Raw genomic sequence first — 27,221 nt, 5'->3', positions numbered from 1 at the left:
ACACTGACACCAAGTACAACATAGGGGAAATTGCATGTGCTTAATAAATGAAATAAAGTAATGATAAATTATTGGAAATTAAAGTGGATGAAAAAACAACTTGCCGCAGGTGGGAACCGAACCCACAACCAACAACCCACAACTTTATTTCATTTATTAAGCACACGCAATTTCCCCTATGTTGTACTTGGTGTCAGTGTTTGTTGGCTTCTCATTATATGACTATATATATATATATATATATATATTTGCGAAAAATGACAAATGCGAGCTGCCCAGCGCTCAGCATGACGCCATCTGTGCCAGCCATCGTCGCTTCTTACCGCAGTATTACCGCAGATTTGTGAATATAATGATGGGTGCATGCGTGTATATTACGTATACAAGATATTGTTTTCCAGGAAGTTTTAAGGGTGTCAAAGCGTACAACACAAGTATATAAACTGTTTCCAGGTACCAGTGACAAAACGAACAAGCCTGACAATGTCTGCTTGTAGGATTGTGACTTTCGCCTTCCTAGTTGTTCTAGCCTTCAACATGTAAGTACATCAGAAAATGACTTTCCACTATAGCTTTCAAAAATGAGAGCTTGCTTGCCCATAGGGTCCTGTTTCTTGTTAAAGCAGTGCTTTCGGCATTGACTTGATATTTCTGTTGGCATTTTAGGACACTTGACTAGCATTCGGTATCTATCTATCTATCTATCTATCTATCTATCTATCTATCTATCTATCTATCTATCTATCTATCTATCTATCTATCTATCTATCTATCTATCTATCTATCTATCTATCTATCTATCTATCTATCTATCTATCTATCTATCTATCTATCTATCTATCTATCTATCTATCTATCTATCTATCTATCTATCTATCTATCTATCTATCTATCTATCTTACACCTAACTTAGGTCACAGAGTACTGCATGGTTCCATTGATAAAGAATCGGGTTATTGCAGCTTTGTCCTTCCAATTGATATGGTCACACCCGTTGGCTCGGACCTAGACATGGCGCATACCTTGTTCCGGTAATCATTCATTGCGCGGTTGTTCCCTTGCGCGAAGTGTGCAAGCAATGTCTGACTCATCGCAGGTGCTTTCGCTGTAGCTTAAAGGAGGCATACCATTACTGATTCACTAGCGATTCGGTCTCAAAAGGCTTCTGCGATGCATGCTGAAGCAAGACGCGCCAGTGAGCGGTTGAACGCGTTACCGCGCGTACGTGTCTCGCGTTCTTTCGGGTGAGCCACGTGGCCCGCTCCGCCATTTATTTGTTTTATTTCCCGTTTAAGTGCTGGTCAAACTCACTGAATTGTCTAGGGCACATAGCCGCTTTTAAGGTCGCTTGCTTGCGCGTGGCTGAGAACAACGATATTAGAACACATCCTAAATATTTTATCCCCTCATCTCTGTCCCTTTTTCATTACTAATTATTTTTCCTCGCGCACCGCTCGATGCGACCAGAGATTATGAAATGTATAGATAATATCTACCTACCTAGCGCAATAATTCGCGTTCCGTTAGCCTACCGCTGCTTTCTACCATAGATTAGTTACAGCTTTGTCCTTTCTCTCCACGTACGTCACGCCCGTAGGCTTGGACCTAACATGCCTTGTTCTGGTCATCATTCTTTGCACGATTGTTGCCCTGCGCGAAATGTACAAACCACATCAAACTGATCTCAGACTTGTTTCCTGTAGCATAAAGGAGGCATGCTATAAGGAGGCAGGTATAGCATAGCCTATCGATCGCGGATAATTCAGGTGAGTTTTTACACATGTAGGATCCTCTGGGCTGGTCTTCCACGCCATAAGCTGCCTTTGACGCTTACAAGCTTATCTGACTGAGCTATTGCCGTTGCTCTAGCCAGAAGCTCAAATCCTCAAGTTGATTTAGTACATGGGACGTCTAATCTGAAGGTTGTAATTTTGTATTCTCCTCCAGTGTACTACATCCCAGGCTTGGTGTGGCGCCTGATACGTTCAAGAAATGCCGAGAGCCAGTGGGGCTATACTAATCCTGCTGAAACCGCGTTAAGAAATCCCACTAAGCTTCAACAAGAGACATTCCTCTAGCAGAACTGCAATTTGCCTTCCTGGTGCAGTATTCGGCTACTGCATCCTTCATGGCTCCTTCAATCAACCCATGGCCCTCTTTCACCAGCTCCTATGGACCATCTGACGAAGGCGGCGGTCAGACCTGCGAAGCACCAGAGGGTGCTAGAAATCTCTGGACCCGTACATGCCGCCACTCTGAACTGAACCTTGCAACGTTCAACCCATGAACCCTCGAGTGAAGCCAGCTTAAAGGCTAAACCCCATGAGCGCGATTTTGTGCGCGACAGCGACGGGCGACGGCTTCGAGCGACGGATCGGGCCGTCGCGTGAACAGATCGCTCGGTCTTGTCGCGCGATCGCTCGGTTCTGCAAATCTAGAATTCGTCGCTCGTCACCCGGAAGTGCTGTGAGTGACTAGCCAATAGCGCGAAGCCGGAACTGAATGTACATAACTCAAGTACTTCCGATTGTTGCAGGGAACAAGCAAACGATTGAATTTTTATACGTGCAAGGATAAGAACCTACTGCAAGACTTTCAGAAATATTTTATGCTGCTTTTTACAGTAAAACACATCAACTTAAGGTAATAACACACGCGTCACGCTAGTTTCGGCGTCTATATTGCTGCCCTCATACCGGCAACAATAGGGAGACGTCGCTCGAAGTCATCGCTCGCATGGGGTGCAACTTGTAGGCGACGAGCGAACGTGACAGCCATCCATGTCCATCGCGTCGCTTGTCGCTGTCGCGTGCAAGATCGCTTGCCTGAAGTTTATACTTAACAGGACTCTTTGAGGAATTATCAGGCACTGCGTGGAATATTGTTGGCCTTACTGTGGCTAGAACATGTGAGGCATATACAGTGCTGACTAACGGCCACGTCCTCTGGCATAGAGGACTCCCAGATAAGAAGCAATATGGGGTAAGATTCCTAATACATGAGGTGACAGCAGGCAAGAATAATGTATTCTACAGAATCAGTGAAAGGGTAGCAGTTGTCGTCATAAAGCTAAATATGAGCTATAGAATAAAGGTATTACAAGCCTACGCTCTAACCTCCAGTCCCGATGATGAAGAAATAGAACAGTTTCATGAAGATATGAAGACGACGATAGTGCAAACTCAATATAATGTAGTCATGGGTGACTTCAATGCAAAATACCGCATCCATTCTAGGAATACTAGAGGAGAAATGTTGGTAGAATTTTCGGAAAGGAATAAGCTCCGTATAATGAATACCTCCTCCAGGAAGCACAGTAATACATATTGTACCTGGAAAACCCTAATATAGAACGAAGAAATGAAATAGATTTCGAACTTTCTGCCCATCGCATCACAGTGCAGAATCTAGAAGTGTTAGGAACGTAAAGTACAGTGATCAAAGGTCTAGGATTTACTTCAATGTGAAGAGAGAAAGAGTAAAACAAGTCAAGAAGAAAGAGGCCAACCTAGACTCAGCAAGTTTAAAAGCATACCAACTCAGGCTGGTGCTTTGAGGATGATGAAGCTGTCACGGTGGTAATGAATGAGACCGTAATTAGGCTTCAGCAGCAGCAATTGATGTAGGAGGTAAGGCACCAAGGCAACCAGTAGGCAAGTTCTGCCGTGTAAAGGACGACCCAATAAAGGAAAGACAAAGACTGAAAGTGTCCAACTCAAGAGATAATGTGGAATTCGCGGAACTGTCAAAACTAATCAAAAGGAAGAAATTAAGCGATATTCGAAATTACAACGTGAGAAAGAGTGAAACAGTAAAAATGGATGTCGCCTTATATCAGCGAGAAGAAATATTTGCATAGGACAACAAAGTTGTATGCCATGAAAGATAAGGAGGACAATATCACCAGCAATTTCGAAGATAGAGTAAAAGGAGCGGAAGAATTATGTGCTGATGTGTACAGTACGCAGAGAAACCACGCTACTTCCATTCGAAGTAATAATGAAGATGACGCAGAGGGTCTTTCTATAGGTAGCGATGAAGTCAGAGGGGCCTTGCAAGACATCAACCGGGGAAAAGCGGCCGGAGAAGTTGGAATAACAGTGAGTTTCCTCAATGGTGGAGGAGATATGCCTGCGACGTAGATGGCCCTTTATAGGAAACATCTCACCACTTCAAGCGTTCCAGAGAACTGCAACAATGACAAAATTATACTAATTCACAAAAAGGGAAGCGTTAAGAAGAACAGGCCCATTAGCTTGCTTCCAATACTGCACGAAATGTACTTTCTGCCGACCCAAGCAAATTAACAAAATAATGAGTACACTAGACTTCAGTCAACAAAGAAAGCAGGCTGGCTTCAGGAAGGGACACTCTACAATGGCTCGCATCCTTGTTATCGATCAGGTAAACGAAAAACATGCAGAGCACAATCAATCCTTCGATACTGCTTTTATGGATTATGAAAAGTCATATGCACAGGGTGTACAGGAGGCATACATGAATATATTGGAAAATATATTCCACAGCTACCTTGATTCTTCACAAGAAAAGTAGGAAGATACCTATAAAGAAAGGGGTCAGGCCAGCAGGCACAATCTATTCAATGCTGTTCACTACATACTTGCTAGAAGTGTTCAAACAATTAAACTGTGAAGGATTAGGAATGAGGATCAACAGCGAATATCTGAGCAACCTTCGGTTAGCAGACGAGATTGTCCTGTTTGGCAACACCCGTCGTAAAACACTTTGTTTTAAAAGTGTGAGGTGAGGTGCTCTTGTGAAGCGTGCTCTTGTATGCTGCAATGAAGTCCTGATTCAGCGGTGGTCGCTTGCATAGCCGAAGCTTTCATGTCTGCGGACTGATGTCATGGGACTGTAAGTGAAACTGCCAAAATATGTGGCTTGTAATTGGGGTGAGAGGACTCTGAGTTGAGGGTGCGAAGAATGACGCTCACCAAGCTTGTAAACTTCTCACGCTAGCGCCATCGTGGCTATTACATAGATAAAATTTTGCAAAATAAGACATCGGGCAGCAGCATAGGCACCCCTATAAAGATCAGGGAGGATGCTTTTTGCTATGATGGGCAAATATGAGTAAATGTTTATGTAAGCAGTCGCCAGCCAAATTCTAGGAACCGCTGAAGCTTAAGGAGAAAAAAAATATCACTCGCCGAGTGCGTGTGTAGGTTGAAATCAAGCACTAATGAACATATGTTCCTGTTCGATTTATCTAAGTTCTTTATAGAGTTCGAGGTTTCTTGACTATACCAGAATAACTTTTTTCCTGCGTTGAATATTTCGCCGTGGTTCTAGATATACGTTCGAGACTGCAGATATTAGTATACGCCTAAAGTGCCCTTGTACTTACGTGGATGTACTTGTCTTCCATACGGTTTCACTCTTGCAGCTAAGCTATGAATCATTTTACGCGCAAGCATAACTGGCCAGGAAGTGCAATCGGCGGCGTCGGTCTGATCTCGTGAAGCTAGAGAACGCGCAAAGTGCCAGGAGGTGAAAAAATCACGTGGCGGCGAAAGTATGAAGGAGCGCGAGCGCGCGGCAAAACAACACCACCTAGAGGAAAGTACAAGCAACGTTGAGCGAAGGGGCGGGAGGGTGAGAGACGAAACGTCGCGAAGGGCGAAGGCAGGCAGAGGCGTGTCGGGTTGGCCTCCTCTGGCAGTTGCTGCATGTTTTAATGCGACAGCGTTAAGGAGCTCGTGTCGCAGGAAAGCCGGTGTCGTCAGTGTCGGCGTCCGTGGCGTTGGGCCTGAGCGCAAAATCCCGGCAGGCAATTCATAAATAAAAACAACTTGCCACATCGGCTGCGTGGGAATCGAACCAGGGTCTCCGGAGTGTGAGGTGGACACGCTACCACTCAGCCATGAGTTTTTTTTATTTATTGTCTGTTTTGTACTTCTATATCAAACAACAAATGACATTTGAGAAAACAGGACAAATTTGCAAGTTTTCAGCACCAAGTGTCAGCCTTATAGGGCTGACTATTCTAGAATTCTTTGAGCGTGGTCAAGGGTTCCACCCTTGACAGCCACGCAGGTACACAATCTTGTGCTTTCTGAATTTCCACAAATCTCGACATGCATTCTCGGAAAAGCATTCGTGCAGGCCGAGCATCCGGATCGCAGTGATACCCCGCCATACGGGCGCGCCGTAGACAGTGAAGGCCAACTAGCATAATAAGGTCGAATGGCAGTCCATCATCGTTTTCTATAGATAAATATCTAATACCCTGTGGATCTAAAGGAAAGTCCTTTTTGAGTTCGATGCTCCAAAGCGGTACAAAAGCACCTCTAGTGAACGCGGTGTTGTCTTAGAAACGAGGCGTAGAAAGTTATACTGCGGTGTATATCAGTAATTATGAGCATGTAACTTACAGATGTTGCAGTTATAGGAGCCGCGAAGTACGTTTCCGCTACATTTCTTCTGCGCTTTCCGCACACGCAGAGCCATCTTGCGGCAAACACAGAAGACCCCCTCCTCTCAATGTACGGCGCTGCCCCGACAGGTGGCGCGCCACGCAAGCATTGGGGCTGTGCGGGGACAGGTGCGAGGCGCGTCGCGGCCCCGATCCCCTCTCCCCTGACGACGCTTCGCCGTGCTCTCTTACTGGTTGCAGAATCAAGCGTCCTTCCTTTCTTTAGATCACTATCCATATATCTCTCTGCCCGTGCCGATCACGACGTTTGGCTGGCGTAGATCGTTTCCCCCTCCGAGACACCGAGTTCTTTGGTTCGTTCCACTTGCCCAGGCGCACGTTTCGTTGTCGCGCCGAACGCTGCGTTTCTCGACGCTCACCGCGTGAGTGGTGGGTGCCAAGTCCGAGGCGGGGCGCCTCATAAGTTAGCGCTGCTCCGTAGCGCATTGTCTTACACCCCTTGGCGGGTCGACGGGAATCGCTCCGTGACGGGAACGCTATCGCGTTTCACTCTTGAAGGCGAAGCTTAAGCGTCCTCCAATTTTTGTATGCGATACTGGCGTATCGAGTTCCTTCGTCTTATTTTAAAATCGTACTCGCGCGCCAGATTCTCTGTGTGCGTGTGAAAGCGGGTGACAGTAAGGCGATGGTGGTGACTCAATCTCACGTGCGAAAGCGCACGCACACTTCCTCTCGCGTGCGAAAGCGCACGCGAGAGGAAGTGTGCCGTATTCCGTCACGTGCATGGTACCCGGAGGCGATGTACTTCGGCCGCGCGCGGTCGCACGGGCTTTATTTTGAAAGCGATCAGCTTTCTGGGCTGTCTAGGTGGGCCGACGACTCGTTCCTTCGCGTGCGCTGGGTTTTCACCACTCAGTTTGCGTTGAAGCGACACAAAGCTCGAAGGTGATTTCGCTCGCTGCTGCTGCCGGAATTCCTCTCGCCAGCGTTCTGACAGCAAGTGTACGCGCTCTTCGAATGTGAAATGTTCATGTTTGCCTATGCACGCTGACACTGTGCTAGTTTATTTAGTTACTAGAGGAATGTTTACAGGGGGAGCATTCTACTCCAGCGGCTGCTGCGCATGGCGCCGCCGCGCGATCCCTGTCTTGAATAGGATCTCCGATTATTTATTTATTTATTATTTATTTGGTACATACTGCTAGCCTTAACGAAGGCATTGGCAGGAAAGGGTACATTCATAAAAGGGAAAATACATCATTCACACAGGGTTCAACGATAATCGTTTGCAAGAGGCCTTGGCTTTGGTTTAGAAATAAGCTTATACATACACACGTACAGTGATATAGACAATGCACATTCATGGTGACAATAGAACATAATGTAAAAAGCACATTTCATCATGTAGCAACAAAGATATGACTAGACAGCTTAGACAAAAAAGAATCGAGGGTGGCACAATCGACAACTTCTTGTGGTAACATATTCCATTCTCTAATAGCTTGTGGGAAGTATGAATATCTGAAGGTGTCATTGTGAAACCTATACTCAGATAATTGTTTATTGTGTTTCGTTCTTGAAATTCTAGCGTTAGCGTGTACTAAAAACTTATTTTTGTCTATTTTTAGGGCATTGCTCTGGAGAATAAACAGGAATTTTAGTCGGAGATATCTAGCACGATCGCTAATTGTTGGGAGTCCGGCTAAGCGTAGAAGTTCGGTTGGGGAATCATGACGACGGTATTTATTATAAATGAATCTTACTGCTTTTCTTTGTACGTTCTCTAACTTCGCTATGGCACATTTAGTGTATGGAAACCAGCATATGGCACCGTATTCTATAACGGAGCGAATGAGTGACGTGTACGCGAGTAGTTTGGTATTGGGTGAAGCGTATCTGAGGGACCGTTTGAGGGAAAAACAAGGGCAAGGGCATGCGTTTAGGGGCACCGATGGCCGATAGCGTCCTGTGTGGACGCTATCGGCAGGACGATAGCGTCCTGTGACGCGCAAGCATACCCTTTCGCGTCACCCTCGTTCCCAAACTGAAACGTCACTGTCAACTTTTTTTTAAATTTTGCGTTGGGTCTCTAAGACTGAACTTGTGGCAGGCGAAGTATAGAGCCTGATCTGTAGTCTCAGTGACAGCGCTTGTGCACATTTTATTATAAAAACTAGAATCTTGAATTCTTAGCTGAAAGAGGATCTACCACCTCGTATTTCATTCAGTTTTATGCTTTGTTCCTAGAAGCAGCTGAGGGCATTCATAAGCATTAGCTACTTGGGCCGTACGTCGTGCAGCCCCATTCTAATCAAAGAAAAAGAATGCGTACAACATCCTATGTGAATCTTTCTTAAGCATCTGCAGATAAAGCAAATTCTTGCCCTGATTACAGTCATGCTTGAATGCAGTAGGGCTATCTCGTTTGAATATACAGGCGCATTCATTATGGGCAGACGAAAAGTATAAAGCATGCACATTGTGCCAAGAGAATAGTTTGTGCAACGCAACGAATGTTAAACTATTAGAGGCCATTCCACAGAATCAAACTACGCATGTCATTAAAGCCGTAGTTACTGCGTACATGGAAGGTGGCAGAAATTTAACGACGGAAATTTCATTGTTATAAGCCGCCCTGTATCTTTATTTGTTCTTTCTCCTATTTTGTCTCATTTAAAAGAGCCTTTGCTCCATTCCTCGGACTTCCTCGCATGCGTGTTTTCAGTTTATTTCTTCGACTTGATCACCTGGCAACTATTCACATTACGTGCTTACACCATTTCGTATGTAAATCTGGTCGTATCATAAACTTTCAGTGGATTGCGTGGCACTGCAGCGTACAAAGCAATGAAACGGCGGAGGTGCTGGTTGTAAGGACGATAACTACAGAACTTCAGGGAAAATACTTTTGCAAAAAAATAGCAGAGTCTCGTATCTCACGATAAATGACGGAAAAGTGGCGGTATGCCAGCTATCTCTCCAACGAATGTTACATATCTCGCCAATATATCAAGCGTGAACTCGCCTGAAGACTTTGAAGACGACTATACCCTGGGCTTTAGAGACAATACACTATAGGTTCGACTTAACGTGGCATACAAAAAGAGCCTGTGCTACCACCTTGGTCAAACTACAAGCCTCTCTTGCAAGCACTGTACCTCTCCGCAATCGACAAAACATAAGGAATTAGAGTGTGGAGTACGCAGTAATAGAAAACTTTTATACAAGATTATTATGAGGAAATCTTGTCGAAGCCATTCGGCAGTAATATGAATAATAAATACCCGACACTGGCCATCAATGCAACATCAAGCATTGGACTTTCCGAGTGATTAGCTTCAATCAATTGGCTTCTTCTCAACGTCTAGCTGTTATTTGATCTATTGCACTTCATATAAAATTTAAAGGGCAGCATTGATGCGAATACGGCACAAATATCCGGGAAACGTGACTGAAAATAAAAATGAAGTAATAAGAAGGTATTTTATTATTTAAAACGGAGACTTTCTGTGCCTCTCTTTTCGACTGTTCCACGATGCCTGCTGCTGCTGCCAATCATGCTGCGTGGGGGATGGACGGCGGGAGGGGGTTGACAATATCCAGGATGTAAATGACTGAGGCGTGGTAGTGGTGTCAATGAGATATTTGTAACGGGAATTGAATAGGCGCTCTTGAGCTTCCTGGCCGTTGGCACTATGCCTCCTATGGCCGTTGAAACGATGTCCTCAGGACGCCTGAAATCTTGCGTGAAGCCTCCGCAAAAGCACTGCAGAAGCTGCTGCGCTTACTTACCTTGGTATTTACGCGCAGCAGCCTAGAAAAGAGATGTGATTGTTGAAAGAGGAGAAAGACAATGCGCAAGAGCCAGTGCCTTGCCAGAACGGGGGAACAACAGCGCTGCTAGCCTTCTTTCGTGTGAGCGGGAATACATGGAAGGCTCGCGGGAGAAGAAAAAATTGCTGTCAGAAAGAAAGCATGTCCTTTATATCTGTGTTCTTTTAGATACAGAATTATGTCTCTCAAGTAATGGTCCTTTATTTCTCATTGTATGTCTAGTGTTCAAGCCACGTGGCCTCAATCCGATTGAGAACTTCAGCGAAAAAGAACATCTGTAGGTTCCCCGAGGCCGAGGCATCGAAAAAGAAAAAAAGGCTCAGGTTTGCGCGGAAGGTGTCGCAGGAAGTTCGAAGGATGAGGAGCACCGCAAACGGCGTTATATGAGTCGCAGAATGTTAGCGCGCGCAATGACACCGAAGAAACACCATCGGCAATCGTTTGCGTCGAAGGAATGTATCAGATTGTTTTAGCCTGATGTTTACTGGCCGTCCATTCAAACCAGTGTATGCGCTGTGGTTTGCTTTGCGTCCAACGCTCATCGCAATGGCGATAGCCTCAACGCTGTTCAGGCTTTAGCAGGATGCATTTAGCGTAACCTGATGGTGCGCTCACTAGTATTCGTTACTTTTGCAAATAAGTGCACCGAGCTTCTCCGGGGATCTGTAGACCGTCCACACACTGGCCGGGCATACACGCCAGTGCAAATACAGAACACCGGCTCCAACGGCGACGGTGCAAGCGCACTTCGATTGCCTGTATAGTTGAAAAGTTGTGATTCCGCGCAGAACCTATTACGAATTATTTGCCGTTGAACTCAGCTGTCATTGTGGAAATCGGAAGGGCAAGCGTGTATGACGAGGTGGCTGTACTAACGAGCATGTATCTTTCGTACCTCCCTATTCTCTATGGCAACGCTCCTCGCGAGTTGCTATACAGTCTCTTAGGGGAGTCCGCCAAATAAACAGGGAGTTATTTTGCAGAAACACTAATGAATTTGGAACGCAATTCCGCACACACTTTAACCGCTACGTATTGATTCGCCAAACGTCTTTTTTACTTATTTGCAGCTTTTCTCTGCTTTCAGGCGCGTTCTGAAATATCTCTTTGGTTTCTGGATTTTTTACGGCCAATTAAGTGCTCAGTCTGGATATCCTTTTCGGTTGCGTTTCTGCTTCGGTGCTGCATTCTGCGAGCCAATACCATAGAAAAAAACTATCTATATCTGCCAGGAAACTTCTACCATCTCACTGTGAATTGAGTTTTGTAGTTTATCGAAATGAAGATAGTTTCCCAAGTGACGACCATCTCAGTGTACCTTGAGATTACAGACAACTATTTTTACGTCGTAAAAAGATACTGTTCCTAAGCACTTTAGAGTGAGTGTTTTAAGCTCCTGGCTTGCGTAAAATGGTTGAATCCTATTAATTTCCCGCAGCGCGTTAAATTCAGTGAAATGTATATCTGTTTATACAGGGACAACATCTGCGCTAAACCAGAGAAACCCGGCAGTCACGGCGAAATGCTGTATTGTGGCGGCAGGGTAAGATTTCTTTTCTGCAATGTGAAACAGTATTAGCAAAAAAGAGGACTTGCCTGTGATATTTAGTGACCCCTCAGGCAAGACCGCCAGACAATCAACCTTCTTCAGCGACATTTAGCTCTGCTAATCCTCAGTGTGACTGCTGAGAAAAGTGACTTTGTGCAGGGTGGAAAAACTTTCTTGTGCAGCCGCTTCCCAAGTGGTGAATTGCTCAACAAAAAGAAGTGAATTGAAAGAAAGGCAATTGATAGTTCAAATGCAAGAGGGTACAGCAACATAACAAAGCGCATAAAAAGTTGAAAAGTTTGCTTCGTTACTCTACATCAGAAATGAGCCTGTTGTGATTGTGCAGACTCACCCTCAAATATTATTACAGTTTTGTTTAAAGTGTTCCGATTGAGTTCTGTTCCGGACTCACGTCACATCATTTACGTGAATTTTGCATACTAAGGCTAATTCAGCGGCTACAATATTGTATTGTAGAACACGGGGTGGTCTGTGGAATTTGTGGCGGTGGCGTCGTAGTTACCATGGCTGTTAAATTTAGTAAACCTCACTTAGTGGTGCGCCTTAAATAGGATAGGGTGCCAACGTACATGAGAGCTCTCCACAAGCGTTCCAATCAGAGTCCATGCAATGCAATTTGACTAAACACGAACCATCTGCGTTAATTCTATATCTATGAAGTTTACAACATACTTCCAAACCTTAATGTTACAATAAATGTGTATAATTACTGAATGCTTTCAGACTAGTCAAGTCTGCCTCGTAGAATTCGGACACTTCTTGCTTAAAGTATTTAGTTGTAAACTTGGTGTTGGTTTTACTGTAAATTGAAGATATTCAATTGAATGTACGACGGTGAAAGTACAAGTTCTGCATTGCAATTCTCACCTTGATGTTACCTTTCGTTTTGAAACGTCACAAATATTTTTTAAATTTTTATGTGATGAGAGTGCGTGCGCGTTTGCTTTAAACCAGCAAGTAGGCATATGACAGAACACGACGCTGACCTCAAGAAAACCCTGCTGGTATGGGATGTCGGTACTGACAACTGCCCTCTGCCTGAATACAGTCACTTTAAAGCCAGACCAACACGCGGGCAAGAAACCTTTCAGCAGGTATGATGGTCATAAATGGCGTCGGAAACAATTTGCAGCTTATATGGCGGTTCTTATGTCACCAGCGCATACGTATAAGGCAATTAGAACAACGCTTTATTTGTCTACGTCACTGAGATTTGGCGTGACGTAGTGGTCTGACTTGCAGAGTAAAGACTCTAAATAAAGAGTTATGTCCGCAGTGATTTGCGAACTGCGATCACATAGAGCAGTAGCTGAAGTTGGTTTGCTATACATGGAACTTATTTCTTGTCCCTCGTCACATGGGAATCCAAGTATCTCATATATATCGCGAGACGGCCTATGATGTGTATTTTTTTTATTTATTCGTGTAACAAATTAGTAACACACGCAAAAACCTAAAATATACACACATGCAGTTACCGGATATATCGGAAACGCCGACACAGTGTGGTGCATACGTGGAATGCCTTGTGAGTGCTTTTGTGTGTGTATGGGGACTAGGGCACGGAAATGATAGTAACAATTAGACAAGTGATAGTTGTTCCCGTATAACAGCCTTAACTTTTGATACAGGTAGTAAGGCATTAGGGTGTAATCTTGCAATTGTGAAGAACCCGGCCTAGTGAAAGGTAGTGGACGCGGATTGCCTTCCTTCTTCACTGCTTCCCGACACACCTCACACTCTTTCTGGACAATGCATATCGAATGTGGAGCACCATAACAGAGCCACGCGCACATTCTTGGAACAAATCGCACAATTTTATACCCTACAATTCTTCATGAGGATGCAAGAGGGTACAAGTTTGGAATTCATATATTATACTAGCTATGGCCAAAGGAGTTCTTTTAAACGTGACCACTACTGCAGGGATCGACAAATGTATTGCCGAGCTTCGCAAATCTGAATGACAAGTGAGAGGCTAAATTTAGCTCCTGATTGCGTCAAGCTTGGCGCAACAATGACGCCATCTTTGCATGCTGCACAGGAATGCTTCGGTAATGGCTTCTTTTGTATACATGTCAATGCCAAAGTAACATGTTTCGGTAGCCCGCTTGCCAAGATATAAGCAATGATATTATCACATGTTGTCTTTACATTTTGTCACCCGTTCATGTAACGTTACCCGCGGTTTCAGCCAGCGACACACTAGGCTGAGCAACACGAGAGACCTTTTACGTAATAAGAGTCATTTTTGTAGGAGTTATATTTGAGGATGTTGCACAAATAATGATACCCATGACGAACAACTTTGTATATTTATGCTATTGCCTGGCACCAGGATCATTCCATACCAAATCAACTATTGTTTTTTTTTTACCGTCACACATCTAGTTGTAAAAACTTCCATGTGTTTCTAGAAGTTCAAAAGTCATTGTCCCCGTTTATTCATCTTCCCCAATATTTTCTAGCGTTTTAGCGAAAACTTATTGTTCTTGCCGAGCTGAGCCTGAAGATATCGATCAAAATTTTCTTCTAAGGCATATTGTACGAGCCAGTCTTTAAAATGGTGTGTATGGCATAGCAATGAGATGATGTGACTGCCAAAATAACCAATATTTCCAATATTTGAACACAACGGGCACTTTTGGCACCGTAAAAAAAATTAGAATTCTGTCTAGGGGGAACGCGGAAAAATATAGAACTAACCAATTAAATGTACAATGGTAGCTCTGTTTTCATAGTATACCCGATAGAAAGCGTAAACTGGAAAATAACTGTCAAGTTAAATTTTTTGCAATAAGCTTCGTGTTCATGGTCGATGAAGTAGGTTTGGTGATCGGCTTCAAAAATATATGTGACATATTATTAAATAGCTCTACATGTCTATTGTACACGCGAACGGTTCACAAAAACGCGTGTTTTCTTTTAAACGCGAAAAATTATGTTTTGGCATGTTCATACGTGAATCGCACAGACAGCATCAATATATGGAGTCTTGTCGTCTAGCCAGGAGAAATAGTTAATCAAATCAGTCCTTGATTCTTTTCATAAAACTGTGAGTCGCTTTTTAGAGCCAAGCTGTATATGGCTAGCTGATTCGTCCGTCCGTCCGTCTGTTCGTCAGGCGCCTGCGCACGAAAGACTCCTGCGGCCCAACCTCATGCGCATGTGCGAAAAAAAAAAGAAAAACAGAGGCACGCGATTGGCTGCGCCAGTAGTGACGTCCTTTCTCTCCGGCTCCGAAAGGGTAGACCATGCGTCATATTTATTCCTTAGAAGCACACGACTTTGTATCAGTGACGCCGCGACAGAACCGGGAGCGAGCTCGTCTACGCGGTGCTGATGCTGCACCTGGGACATAAGAACAGTCTCGCGCAGCCGAGCGCAAACAGCAACTGCTTACCGAGAATCCGATAGCGTATACCAAGCCGTCGTTTAATGAACTGTTGGTATTAACCCAGTGATAAACATCGGGGCCGCGTGATTCAGCTTCGGTGGTCAACTGTCTGTATGAAGTGCTCGGGCGGTGATTTTCTTTATTATGTTAAGACAAGCGAATGATCAGATCTCCTGATCATATCCCTCAAGTCCTGGCTGTCCAGTACGCCCGTGATAGGGCTAGGAGGCTTGACCTCCCGGTCCCAACATGGAACTAGCCAGGCAGGTGGCAACACCTTGTACAGGACCAGATTAAAGTTTTTCCTCCTCCTCCTCCACAAGTGACGTCAAGCGCCGCAGCTTCGATTCGTATTTATGTTCTTTCCAAGAATGTGAAGAGTGTAGGTCAACCACGTCTGAGGGCATCGTCCTGAACAGGATATATGTGAATTTTATAGGCGGGCATGTTCATGCGGGCGAAGAGTAGTAACGCGCTGCACCAGATTTTGTTCACGTGCGTGTAGGCTTTCAGTTGTAATTATCAAGGTGTTCTCTAGCGACATCGACTTATGATATGCTTTGGGTACCAGGGAACACAGCAAAAAGTGTCCTGCTTCCGGTATGTCGCACTGCACTTCATGTCACAGCGCATGTTGACACGCCGCACTGTTCTGAAGGGCGTGATATCTTTTCAAATACTTTGCGTGAACGACAACGTGCTCTTTATAGATTTATTGGTTACCTAAGTGCAAATATTTTTTAAGAACGTACATTTTAACTCGGCTGGACTACCTGGCGTATTTAACACATCGTGATGTTCCATGTGCATTGGCTGTATGGTTCGCATGGCACACACTAAGGAGAAACCGCATCGCGTTAGAGCGTGCGCCTCTTGGCGATAAAACTCAGACCATGACACCGTTTCTCTGCCAGCTGTGTTGTACATGAAGCCAGCGTTGTCGCTTGCCAGTATGGCCGGCAAGCTGGCGCGCACGTCAGAGAGTAGCCAGTGCTGACACAAACATTCAAGAGAATAATTTTTCGTATATGAAAACACAACATTTTTGTAACTTCTCGAATGAATAGCTGAAATGGAGAGCTATCTATTGATACATATCATATAACATTAAGCCGATCCCCGGAGCTACTTTTTTGATCTGGAGCACGAAGCTTTTTGCAGAACGTTATAACCTTACATAACCTTATAACCTTACGTTACTTTTGAGATGATTGGCTGAACCTTCAAAGCTGCAAATAATTTTCGACTACACTTTGTCAACCTGGCTCCCGTTACACATTTAATTTGTGGCTTCAGGACTTTCGCGCGTACCCAGAAAAAAATGAAACCAATTTTACCGGCTTGTGCCGGTGCCGAAAGCACCCAACGTGTTTAAATATTTAATATATTACTTATTTCGCCAAGCACGTCACTGTACTGTCTTGCCATACACATCATTTGAGTGACTGGATTATACAATACGCCACTGAAAAAGAAAAAAAAATGGCTGATGCCTTCTGGCTCTGCAGCGTAAGAACAGTATATTTTTGCAAAAATCCTTGAAACATCTTGGGAAGAAAAATAAACGGGGAGAAGGGGTGTGGAGCACTCGACGGAGGCGGCGGTCAGATTTGTAACGCAGAAGAGAGTGCTAAGCATGTGCGGGACGAATGCGGCTAGTATAGCAGGACTTTTTCAAGAACTATCAGACATTGTTTGGGAAATCATCGGACAATGATATTAGAAGAACTGGTGATGATTATACGTTGCTGAGTAATGGCCATGTCCTCTGCTATAGAGGTCTCCACGATAAAAAAACAGTGCAGGATGGGGTTCCTGATCCATAAGGACACAGCGGGCAACATTGAAGAATTCGACAGCATTATTGAGAGGGTAGCAGTAGTCGTAATGAAACTTAATAACAGGTATAGATTAAAGGTAGTACAAGCCTACGCTCCCACACAGTAGCCACGATGATGAGGAAGTAGATCAGTTTTATGAAGATGTGGAATTAGCGATAAGAAAAGTGCAAACTCATTATACTGTAGTAATTGGCGATTCCAATGCAAAAGTGAAGTAAGAGCAGGCTGGTGAACAAGCAATTGGCAACTACGGCGTCGAATCAAGGAACGCTAGAGGAGAGATGCTGGTAGATTTCACAAAGGGACATGCTTCGAATATTGTGAACAGTTTTCAGGAAGCGTAGCAACAGAAAGTGTTCCTGGAAAAGCCCTAATGATGAAACAACAAATGAAATTGAGTTCATGCTTTCTGCCGATTCCAGTGTAGCGGAGGATGTAGGAGTGATAGGTAGGAAAAAGTGCAGTGATCATAAGCTAGTGAGGGCTAGGACTCACCTTAATTTGAATATAGAAATATTAAAATTGCTGAAGAAAAAGCCGGCCAACCTGAGGCAGTAAGGGTAAAAGTAGACGAATTCAGGCTGGTACTTGCAAAAAAATATGTAGCCTTAGAAGAGAGAGACGAAGAGGACACAGAGGTAATGAATGAAACCGCAACTAGGCTGACTTCAGAGGCAGCAACTAAAGTGGGAGGCAATGCACCAAGTCAACCTGTAGGCAAACTGTCCCAAGTAACAGAACACCTAATAAAGAAACGACAAACAATGAGTGTCCAACTCAAGAGATAAGATATAATTCGCATAACTGTCAAAACTGATCAACAAGGCTAAATAATTGATATTCGAAAATACAACTTGAGAAAGAGTGAAGAAGCCGTAAAGAACGGAAGCAGCCTGAAATCAGTGAGAAGGAAACTTAGCATAGGACAAATCAAGATGTATGCACTAAAATATAAGCAGGGTAATATCATGAGCAATCTCTAATATATAGTAAAACAGTGGAAGAATGTTGTACTGACCTGTACAGTACCAGGATGCCTCCAGGAATGGAGTCAGGATGCCTCCAATCGAAACAGTAACGAACAGCGTACAGAAACTGCTCCTATAACTAGTAATGAGGTCAAAAGGAACCTTCAAGACATGAAACGATGTAGAGTGGCAGCATAAAATGGAATAACAATCGATTTAATCAATGATCGAGGAGACAGAATGCTTCGAAAACTGGCGGTTCTTTCTACCAAGTGTTCATCGACTGCAAGGGTTCCCAAAAATTGGAAAAATGCGAAAATGATACTAATCGACAGAAAGGGAGACGTTAAAGAATCGAAAAACGATAGGCCCATGAGCTTACTCTCAGTATGATGCAAAATATTCCCGAAAATATTCTCCAATAGAATAAGGGCAACACTAGACGTCTGTCAACAAAGCGAACAGTTGAGCTTTAGGAAGGGATACTGTACAAAGAATCAGATCTATTTCATTAAACAGGTAATCGAGAAATCCGCAGAGTACAATTAACCTCTCTACATGACCTTCATAGATTACGAAAAGGCATTGATTCAGTAAAGATAGCAGCAGTGGTAGAGGCATAACGTAATCAAGGAGTACAGACCGTTCACGTAAAAACCTTGGAAATATATAGAGAAATTCTACAGCTGTCTTAATTCTGCAAAAGGATGGTAAAAAGAAACCTACAAATAAAAGGGTGAGACAATAAGGCACAATCTCTCCAATGCTATTCACTGCAAGCTTGAAGGAAATATTCGGGGTAATAAACTCGGAAGACATAGGAGTAAGAATCGAAAACGAATATCTCAGCAGCCTTCAGTTTGCCGATGAGATTGTTTTATTCGGCAGCACTGCATGCGAGTTACAACAAAGGATTGAGGACCTTAACGGACAGAGTGTAAGAGTGGGATTGAATATTAATATGTAGAAGACAAATATAATGACGAATATCTTGGAAAGGGAAGATTTCAGTATCGCCAATCAGCCTCTAGAGTCTGTGAAGGAGTATGTTTACCTAGGCCAACTAATTACAAGGGACCCTGATCATGTGTAGGAAATTCATAGAAGAATGAAAATGGGTTGTATCGCATACATCTGACATTGCTAGCTCCTGAATGGAAGCTTACAACTATCATTGAAAAGGAAGGTGTACAATCTGTACATATTACAGGTGCTGACATATGGTGCAGAGACTTGGGGACTCAAAAAGAAGCTTGAGACCAGGTTAAGGAGCTCGCAAAGACCGCTGGAACGATGAATAGTAGGCATAATGTTCAGACAAATAAGAGAGTGCTTTGTATCAGGAACAAACGAATATAGCCAGTATTCTAATTGACATGAAGAGAAAAAAATGGAGCTGTACAGGTCATGCAATGGGCAAGTTAGATAACCGTTGGACCATTAGGGTTACAGACGGAGTCGATACCTAATCGTCGATGGCCGAAGACTAGGTAGAGCGATCAAATTAGGAAATTCGCGGGTGTCAGTTCAATCGGTTTCCACAGGACATGGGTAATTGGGGATCGCAGGCAGAGGCCTTCGTCCTGCAGTGGACATAAAATGCTGCTGCTGCTGCTGCTGCTGCTGCTGCTGCTGCTGCTCATCACCACCACCAACACTAACACCACCATCTAGGTGATGATGATGATGATGATAATGCGTACTCCTAGTCGCGGGAAGCCAAATTTTTTTGAATGTAGAGGGGTGATGCAAAAGCTTTCCCGCCAACCACATAACTTCTGCTTACAGCTCTCCTTGTCCTTTCGCTCGTCTTCGGGCCTCTCAAAAGTGCCATAGCCGCTGTAGAAAAAATGTTCCCATTCATGCACGTCGCGTGCTGCAAAATGTGGTTGCTGACGTGTTCGTACCTAGCATGTGAATCTTTCACTTTCACCGTCAGGCTTGCTGAAGGCCACCTAACCATCCATTTAGGAAATGGCAACTGCTGATAAAAGCTGCGCGAAACGTACGTCTTCGTCATACATCGCGTCGCAACCAATTTTGTGCCCGCTGTAGAGATATATTACCTACAACGCGACTATATGGCAGCCCTGTGAGAAGTGTTCCTGAATTGCTGTATTTACAGGACAGTATTTACGAAACCGTGTGGAAACAACGGTGTTTTCTTTATGCGTATGAGCAATACAAGTACGCGCATCAGCCAATGGGTTGCCCCAGAACCCATTGTTGCTTCGGTCAATTAAGTGAAGTCCTTGCGTGCAATTTCACTCTAATGTTAGCCATGGCGCCAATAAGAATACTGCCATTTAGGAGTATCATATACTCGTACATTGTCGACTGTGCTGCCGCAGCAGTTCATTTTGCTCTTTCTGTGGACCATTTCAGTGCTTCATTAAGAGCGATCTCTCCTCGACTCCCTGCCCAGCTGGTTGCCGTTGCGTTAGCCTCCAATTTAAGCATGGGGAATATACTGGAGAAGGAAATTGCTTTCGAGAAAGTTGGACCAAATAGGTGCAATACGCCAGTTTTAACGGCTTTAAAACAAGGTAAGACGGCTAATTTTAGACACTGGTAATGTCTTATATTCTGAACTCCCGTATAATGTGGAATATGACACCAAGCCATGTAGAAGATTCCAAAAACATTTTGAAGAATGCAGACGCTTGACACACCTCCTCAGTGAGGTATCTTCGAAGCTCTTTCTCATTATTATTACGGGCATCCGAAGAGCGATTTTTTCATTCAATACAAACATTCTAAGAAAACAATATTTCAAAAAAAGAGTATTCGAGTATTGAATATTCCGAATTTCTATAATGTAAAATGAAAGGTTCTGCAGAATATGTTCTGAATAAAGAGGGTTATTTACTTATATAGTAGACTACACAAGTAACTAGGCATAGGCAACGGGTTCTGAAAACAGGCTTTTTGCAGTGCAATCTTACAAGTCATCAAAGACCACAAACGAGGCCGTCTGCGTCATTTGTGTTTTTTTATGCTCTGTATGCTTGCACTTAACTAACTCAGTTTTAAGAGCACTGTACGATGGGACACATGAATAAATACTTCTGGGTCAGTTCAGTTCGGTCAAGGCTTTTCGCCATTACTTCAGACTCAATAAACTAATTATTGCGAAAATTGAAACTACGGCCATATATCATACATTGTGACAATGTCAGTAATGAACACAAAAGAATAGGACGTGACCAGGCGCTGGTAGTATTGTTCGGTGTTCGTTGAATGAGCTAAAGGAAATATTACACCTATGCCCCTTGTTTAGAAGCAATCAAATCGTGTTGAGATTGTCCCAACAAATACACTGTTTTTCCAAATAAGCACTAAGAATTCGTAGGCTGCCTAACACAAGACATGTTTTCTCAACGGCTAGTAATATTTGTATAAAAGTGATCAGCTCCAACTTTTCGTTGAGAAATCGTAATATCTGCTCAACTATCGTAGGTTTCCTGCGCAATAATAATGCAGCATGATATTGACCAGCATCAACCTTTCTTCTTAAGCACTGCAGCAAATATCCGTTAAGTATTGTAGCGAAAGGAATATTGACAAAATATAATAGTTATTCTGTATTTGGATATCATTGCAATAGTAACGTGTACTTGATTTATGTTAGATGTTTGAATACTTGTGCAATTTTAATTATTATGTAAAATAACGTGACTTCCTTTTCAGTGCTCTTTTTTGCTTCGGAAATGGGCGGGGTTCGTAATTTCATCATAGCTTCGACAAGTTCTAACACATGAAACCTGACTTCAACCTGGCAGTTGTATCGTATGTGCTAAGCTTTGTCTGCCATCCACCTAGTGTATTTAACTTGAAAGAGGGACTTATTGGCGGTGGAGTAATGACGAGGCACCTTTGGATGACACTAAAATATAGTCAGCTGGATAAGTGCAAGTCTTAGATTTTGACAAAATGTTATAGACAAAATGTCATTCATTTGAAATAATACTTCAAAACTACCCCACATAGTGGCCCAATAGTAAGGGCTCTTTGCTGTGGAGCAAGTTATAAACAGAATTTAAACACAAATTCACTCATGTCTAACTGTGCAGCAAAATCAGGTATTTTTGCTTTGTAAACTACAGCTGTTAACGTGAAAGCACTTAAGCCAAAAATTGCTCTACGTGAACTTACAGTTCAACCAAACCTGTAGAATTTTTACACGAGTCCTTCGAAGAGCTCTGCACTGAATGGGTGGTATATTGCAGAACTGTGAAAATTGTATCAGTTTCCCTGCTGTTTACAATGTTTCAATGACGGCAAGCAAGCAAATCTTGAGGTTTCTTTTTTCTGCTTAGCTAAACAGGTCTAACCTATTACGCTTCATTAATATTGTCATTTCCAAGAAGTTGTTGAACTGTGCTAATGGCGTTAATTGCAATATGCTCTTGGCAGTCAGCCAATTTTAAATAAATCTGCCAAACGCAGCGCACGTCATCAAACTCGGTGCAGTGAATACCGAGCAAAACAGTCACTATTTTCTCATCTGCTAAACTAAAACACTTCGAGATAAATCGTCCTCTTAAAAGCGTACCGGTACGTTCGACACGTTGGCTCCAGGGATGGCGTGAGTACACTCGCGCATCAAGAAAGATGGACCCTGAATCGAGCACACCACATGGACCATGGCCGATCGTGTTTTGAGCACATTCATTCCATTGAAATATAAGACCGTAGCTTTCCAAGTAGATGTATCACAAACGAACTATGCGCGCTATTTAAGGCATCAGTATATGTCTATTGGATATTAAAGCAAATCTTTCTTTGTCCCTTCTCCCGCTTCTCTTCCTGGCTCGCGCCGCTAGGTTTCTTGTAACACCACCAGATGGCGCTCGCCTCCGCACAACTGGGGCGCCACCACCGCGTCAGCGTTTCACAGTTTATGCGTATGGCTAGAGCGGTGCTTGCTTTCCTATGAGACAAAAACGCAGCTGCTGGACTGTGGAGGTTGCGTCTTGGGCTGTGATAGTGTAAACATTACATTCGTCCATAACCTAAAGAGAACACTCGTAGTTAAGGTCTCAACAGCGCGCTGGGGATGTATGCAGAAGCAGCTCGTAAACAAGCGCCATCAAGATGGCCCCCAAGCGTGCACTCAGCGCTAATGACACACAGGCCCGGAAGAAGTGCGCGCGCAACAGAAGCGTTTTTATTTATCAGCTGCACCAGTGGTTTCATGCGTAAAATTGTGCTCATTCGCTTGCGTTATTGTTAAAAAATTAAATTATGGGATTTTACGTGCCAAAACCACTTTCTGATTATGAGGCACGCCGTAGTGGAGGACTCCGGAAATTTCGACCACCTGGGGTTCTTTAACGTGCACCTAAATCTAAGCACACGGGTGTTTTCGCATTTCGCCCCCATCGAAATACGGCCGCCGTGGCCGGGATTAGATCCCGCGGCCTCGTGCTCAGCAGCCCAACACCATAGCCACTGAGCAACCACGGCGGGTACGTTATTGTATGCTAGTAAACAAAAAGCACAAGCTGCATGCTTAGTGAGCGAAAATAATGCGCAATGTCACTTTTTGCATTGTAGATAACTGCTGTATAGAAGCTAGGTTCTGAGTTAAAAATGAATAAGATGAGGTAGCTAAGAAACTCTGGAGAACAAGCAAATCGCAGAAGGGGGGAGGGGGCTCAAAACCAGCATACTGCGCGAAATACTTTCGTGATCATCAATGAAATGAGGGGCTTTGGAATGAATGAATTACATAGATTGTGTAATACTTTGTATTATACGTTCATCTTCGTTGGCCTTTTCCTTGGTAAGCTGCGGTCCACATATGTGTACATGTGTGATTAAACATAAAATGTTCATTTTTTCCGCCAGTGTGTCTCTACATTCCCTCGTCTTTCCCTGCTTCTGAATCTTGCTAGATTATTGAATTCCATAGTTTAAGAACATGCCCAGTTCTATAACATGCCGGCATTTTTGGCGTGATGTTGCTTCGTAATCTTGGAACGAGCCATCGATGATCCAAACGAAAGAATTCATGAGTTTAAATGCGAAAATGACATTTGATGGCACTCAAAGGCACTAATTAGGCCAGAAAACGGGGCGAAGTGCGTATTTTAAAGGAAATTTCAACTGTAAGCAACGAACATTGCGCCTTCACTACAAGACCCTGTTTTTCCAAGAAATCGAGGTGCCTGGAGGACATTGAGGAGACAGTCCCACAAGCGGCGGGCTGCATACCTGCAGCCTCGCCGCCACCCCTGGTTCGACCTCCCTTCGCTGACCGCAGGCATCTCCCTCCGCCTCGAGTCCCGCGTTTTATGACCCTGGCGGTGTACAGTAGCCTGTGTCGTTCAGAGAGTAAAGTGGCATTTCAAAGAGAAAGGTTGTGTGTCTGCTTGCTCCCCCAAGTTCGCGAGGCGCCCTTGTTGCGTGGGAGCCGCTTGGGGCGAGTGTACGCCTGAGCTTTACTTTGCGTCGCGTTTTCTGGCACACAGTGGCACATTCGCGGGCCGCTCTCGGCCAGAGCTAGTTTTGTAACCAAGTGCGTGGTTAGCTAGCTGAGTCCGCGGTAGAGAACCCCTTTTTGTTTACACTCAGAAGTGGGATAATCCCAACAAGCCCGTCAAGATGAGCCAGGAAGGCGAACACCCGTACAACACACGTCTTGCTGCCCAGTCGCGCGCTGCTGAGGAGGTGACAAGCGCCACTGAGGTCCAACGAGACAGCAGGCAACGCAATGATCGCGGCGCATCAGACCAGCTCCAAGAAAAAGTCGCCCAGCTTTCTCGACTGCAGGAGGAGATTCGGGAGCTCGGCGGCTCTACTCCTGCTGCCTCAACACCGTCGTTCCAGCCGGATTCAGGCCCGAGCAACGCCATCTTGGGACAGCTCACCGAGGCCTTCACTGCAATGGCCCGCATGATGGAGAGGATGAATGCGCCCTCGACAGCGACAACTGTTCATGTGAGTCCGGACCCCTCTACCGCAATCCCGAGCTTTAACGGAGACAGCGACCAAATTAGTGCTGAAGATTGGCTGCAAACATTTTCGCGCGTTGCGGATTTAGCCAACTGGTCTGAACAACAACGCCTAACTGCAATTCACCTCAAGCTGCAGGGCCCCGCTAAGGATTGGCTAATCTCGTCAGCAACAAGGCATCAGTCATGGCAAGAGTTCGAAACTGCATTTAAATCAGCCTTCGTGACTGAAGAAAGCTTGCCGGACTTATGGAGGAGAATGGCCGAACGAATTCAGAGTCGTGACGAGGAGGTGACGAAGTACGTCAGAGAAAAGGAACGAATGTGCACCAGGGTCAAGCTAAGTCTGCCGGACACAATTACCGAGATTGTCAGATGCCTCTGGTCGACTGAAATGAGTTTCGCGCTGCGGGACAGAAGCTACAGAAGTGTGGACGAGTTGCTTCGAGCTATCAAAGCGTATGAAAATTTTACAGAAAGCCGTGAAAAGCAATTCCCATCGGCACAAAGATTCGGCAGCCGAAGCCGACCGAGCAGTGGCCACCAGCCATTTCCTTCGTCAACAGAAGTAGACGACGCTCTACGAAGCAGTACCGTGCGAGGGGGAGTGCGACACGCGGACAGAGTACGTTGTTACAACTGCCAAAATACGGGCCACCTGTCGCGTCAGTGTTCTGAGCCACGGCGCCCACTTCACTGCACGAAGTGCAATTACGATGGGCACAGCGCGAAATTTTGTCCGAATCAGAGCAGCTCAGAGAACGTGACCAATATTGTACGCACCACGCCTTCAAAGAGGGAGTACAAAAGCGTTTGTATTGACGGCGAATGGATGCCCGCTCTTCTCGATACGGGTGCCGATGTGAGCTTGATAAAGCTGACGCGTGCCGTGCAGCTGAGCAGGGAGCTTACGGCACCTCCGGGAGCGGCCATACGCGGTGTGGGTGGACAGCGGTCATCCCTCGGCGAACTATACTTAAGGGTGCGGGTCGATGATGTTGATCTTCCCGCCGTCCACTTTTACATAGTCAGCGACGACGCCTTTGTTGGACCGGACGTCATCATTGGAACGGACGTGATTGACTTGCCCGATTTGCTTCTGGTCCGTAGTGGTGGGTGTGCCCATTTACTAAACCAAAGGGAAGCACAACAGCTGGCAGGTCTTGTTCCAGAATTGGAAAGACCGAGAGAGGTCGTCAAGTGTCGCGAAAGAGTTGAGGCTGCCCCTCGGATGATTCTGTCTGTGTCGGGAACGCCTTCCCTTGATGAACCTGATGTTTTCAGTGACCCGGTTGCGAACTACAGCGACGTCAAGTTGCCCACGAAGCAAAGTCAAATACTCAAGTGTACACCCGCTCCTTGCAACATGCCAGAGCAAGTGTTAGTGACCACCAATGAGGAGGCCCATGCGCTGCAATTAATAAGCCGAAGTGATAATAATGTTGGCTCGATCGTCTATGAAGAGGAGAAAACACAGCCCTGCGTGTTGCTTAACAAGCATAATAATTGTTGTGCAGTGCAAATCGAAGAACTGGGGTGCACCGGCATCGCTGAAATGAAAACAATGGAGCTCCCTGGAAGCAAGCCGGTTTTCCAGCCACCATGCCGCAGCTCTTACTATGAAAGGCGGGTACTGAAGGACATTACTGATGAGCTGAAATCGTGTGGATTAATCCGTGACAGTAGTTTCCAGTACAGCAGCCCTGTTCTTCTCGCACAGAAGAAAGGATTGCGCATACAAGAGGGTGATCAACTACCGCCGCCTCCGTGGCCACAAACGGTTAAGGACACAGGACAGCCCACGAAGACGCGACCTAAACACAGAGGCCCGTGCATTGTTACAGAGGTGCTGCCTGCAGACAGATATCGCCTCTCGAACCTACCAATATCGAAGGTGTCGACGCGGCCAGACCATGTCACGAGCGCCCATGTAAGCCTGATGAAACAGTTTAAATTGGCGTCGGACAGCGAGTGCGGAAGCGAGTGAGAATGATGAGACTCTCTCGGGACGAGATCGTGCAGGATGGTCGAGTGTAAGCAACGAACATTGCGCCTTCACTACAAGACCCTGTTTTTCCAAGAAATCGAGGTGCCTGGAGGACATTGAGGAGACAGTCCCACAAGCGGCGGGCTGCATGCCTGCAGCCTCGCCGCCACCCCTGGTTCGACCTCCCTTCGCTGACCGCAGGCATCTCCCTCCGCCTCGAGTCCCGCGTTTTATGACCCTGGCGGTGTACAGTAGCCTGTGTCGTTCA

The 27,221-nt window shown here is 44.9% G+C and overlaps 1 long non-coding RNA gene across 2 annotated transcripts in view; it reads left to right on the top strand.

Moving 5' to 3' along the window:
* Window positions 1–27,221, top strand: part of LOC135912509 (uncharacterized) — a 42,004-nt gene that overhangs the window by 6,309 nt on the left and 8,474 nt on the right. The window contains exons 2-5 of one of the 2 annotated variants that reach the window (XR_010567701.1): window positions 454–539; window positions 11,708–11,774; window positions 20,393–20,553; window positions 21,698–21,796. This is a non-coding gene — a long non-coding RNA (uncharacterized lncRNA). The remainder of the gene's footprint in view (window positions 1–453; window positions 540–11,707; window positions 11,775–20,392; window positions 20,554–21,697; window positions 21,797–27,221) is intronic. The other variant, XR_010567700.1, reaches the window with a different exon arrangement.

The sequence above is a fragment of the Dermacentor albipictus genome, chromosome 2, assembly GCF_038994185.2.
Source record: "Dermacentor albipictus isolate Rhodes 1998 colony chromosome 2, USDA_Dalb.pri_finalv2, whole genome shotgun sequence".
Classification (NCBI taxonomy): Eukaryota; Metazoa; Arthropoda; class Arachnida; order Ixodida; family Ixodidae; genus Dermacentor; species Dermacentor albipictus.
The sequence above is the reverse complement of the archived record's forward strand: the minus strand, read 5'-3'. Positions and strand labels throughout refer to the sequence as shown.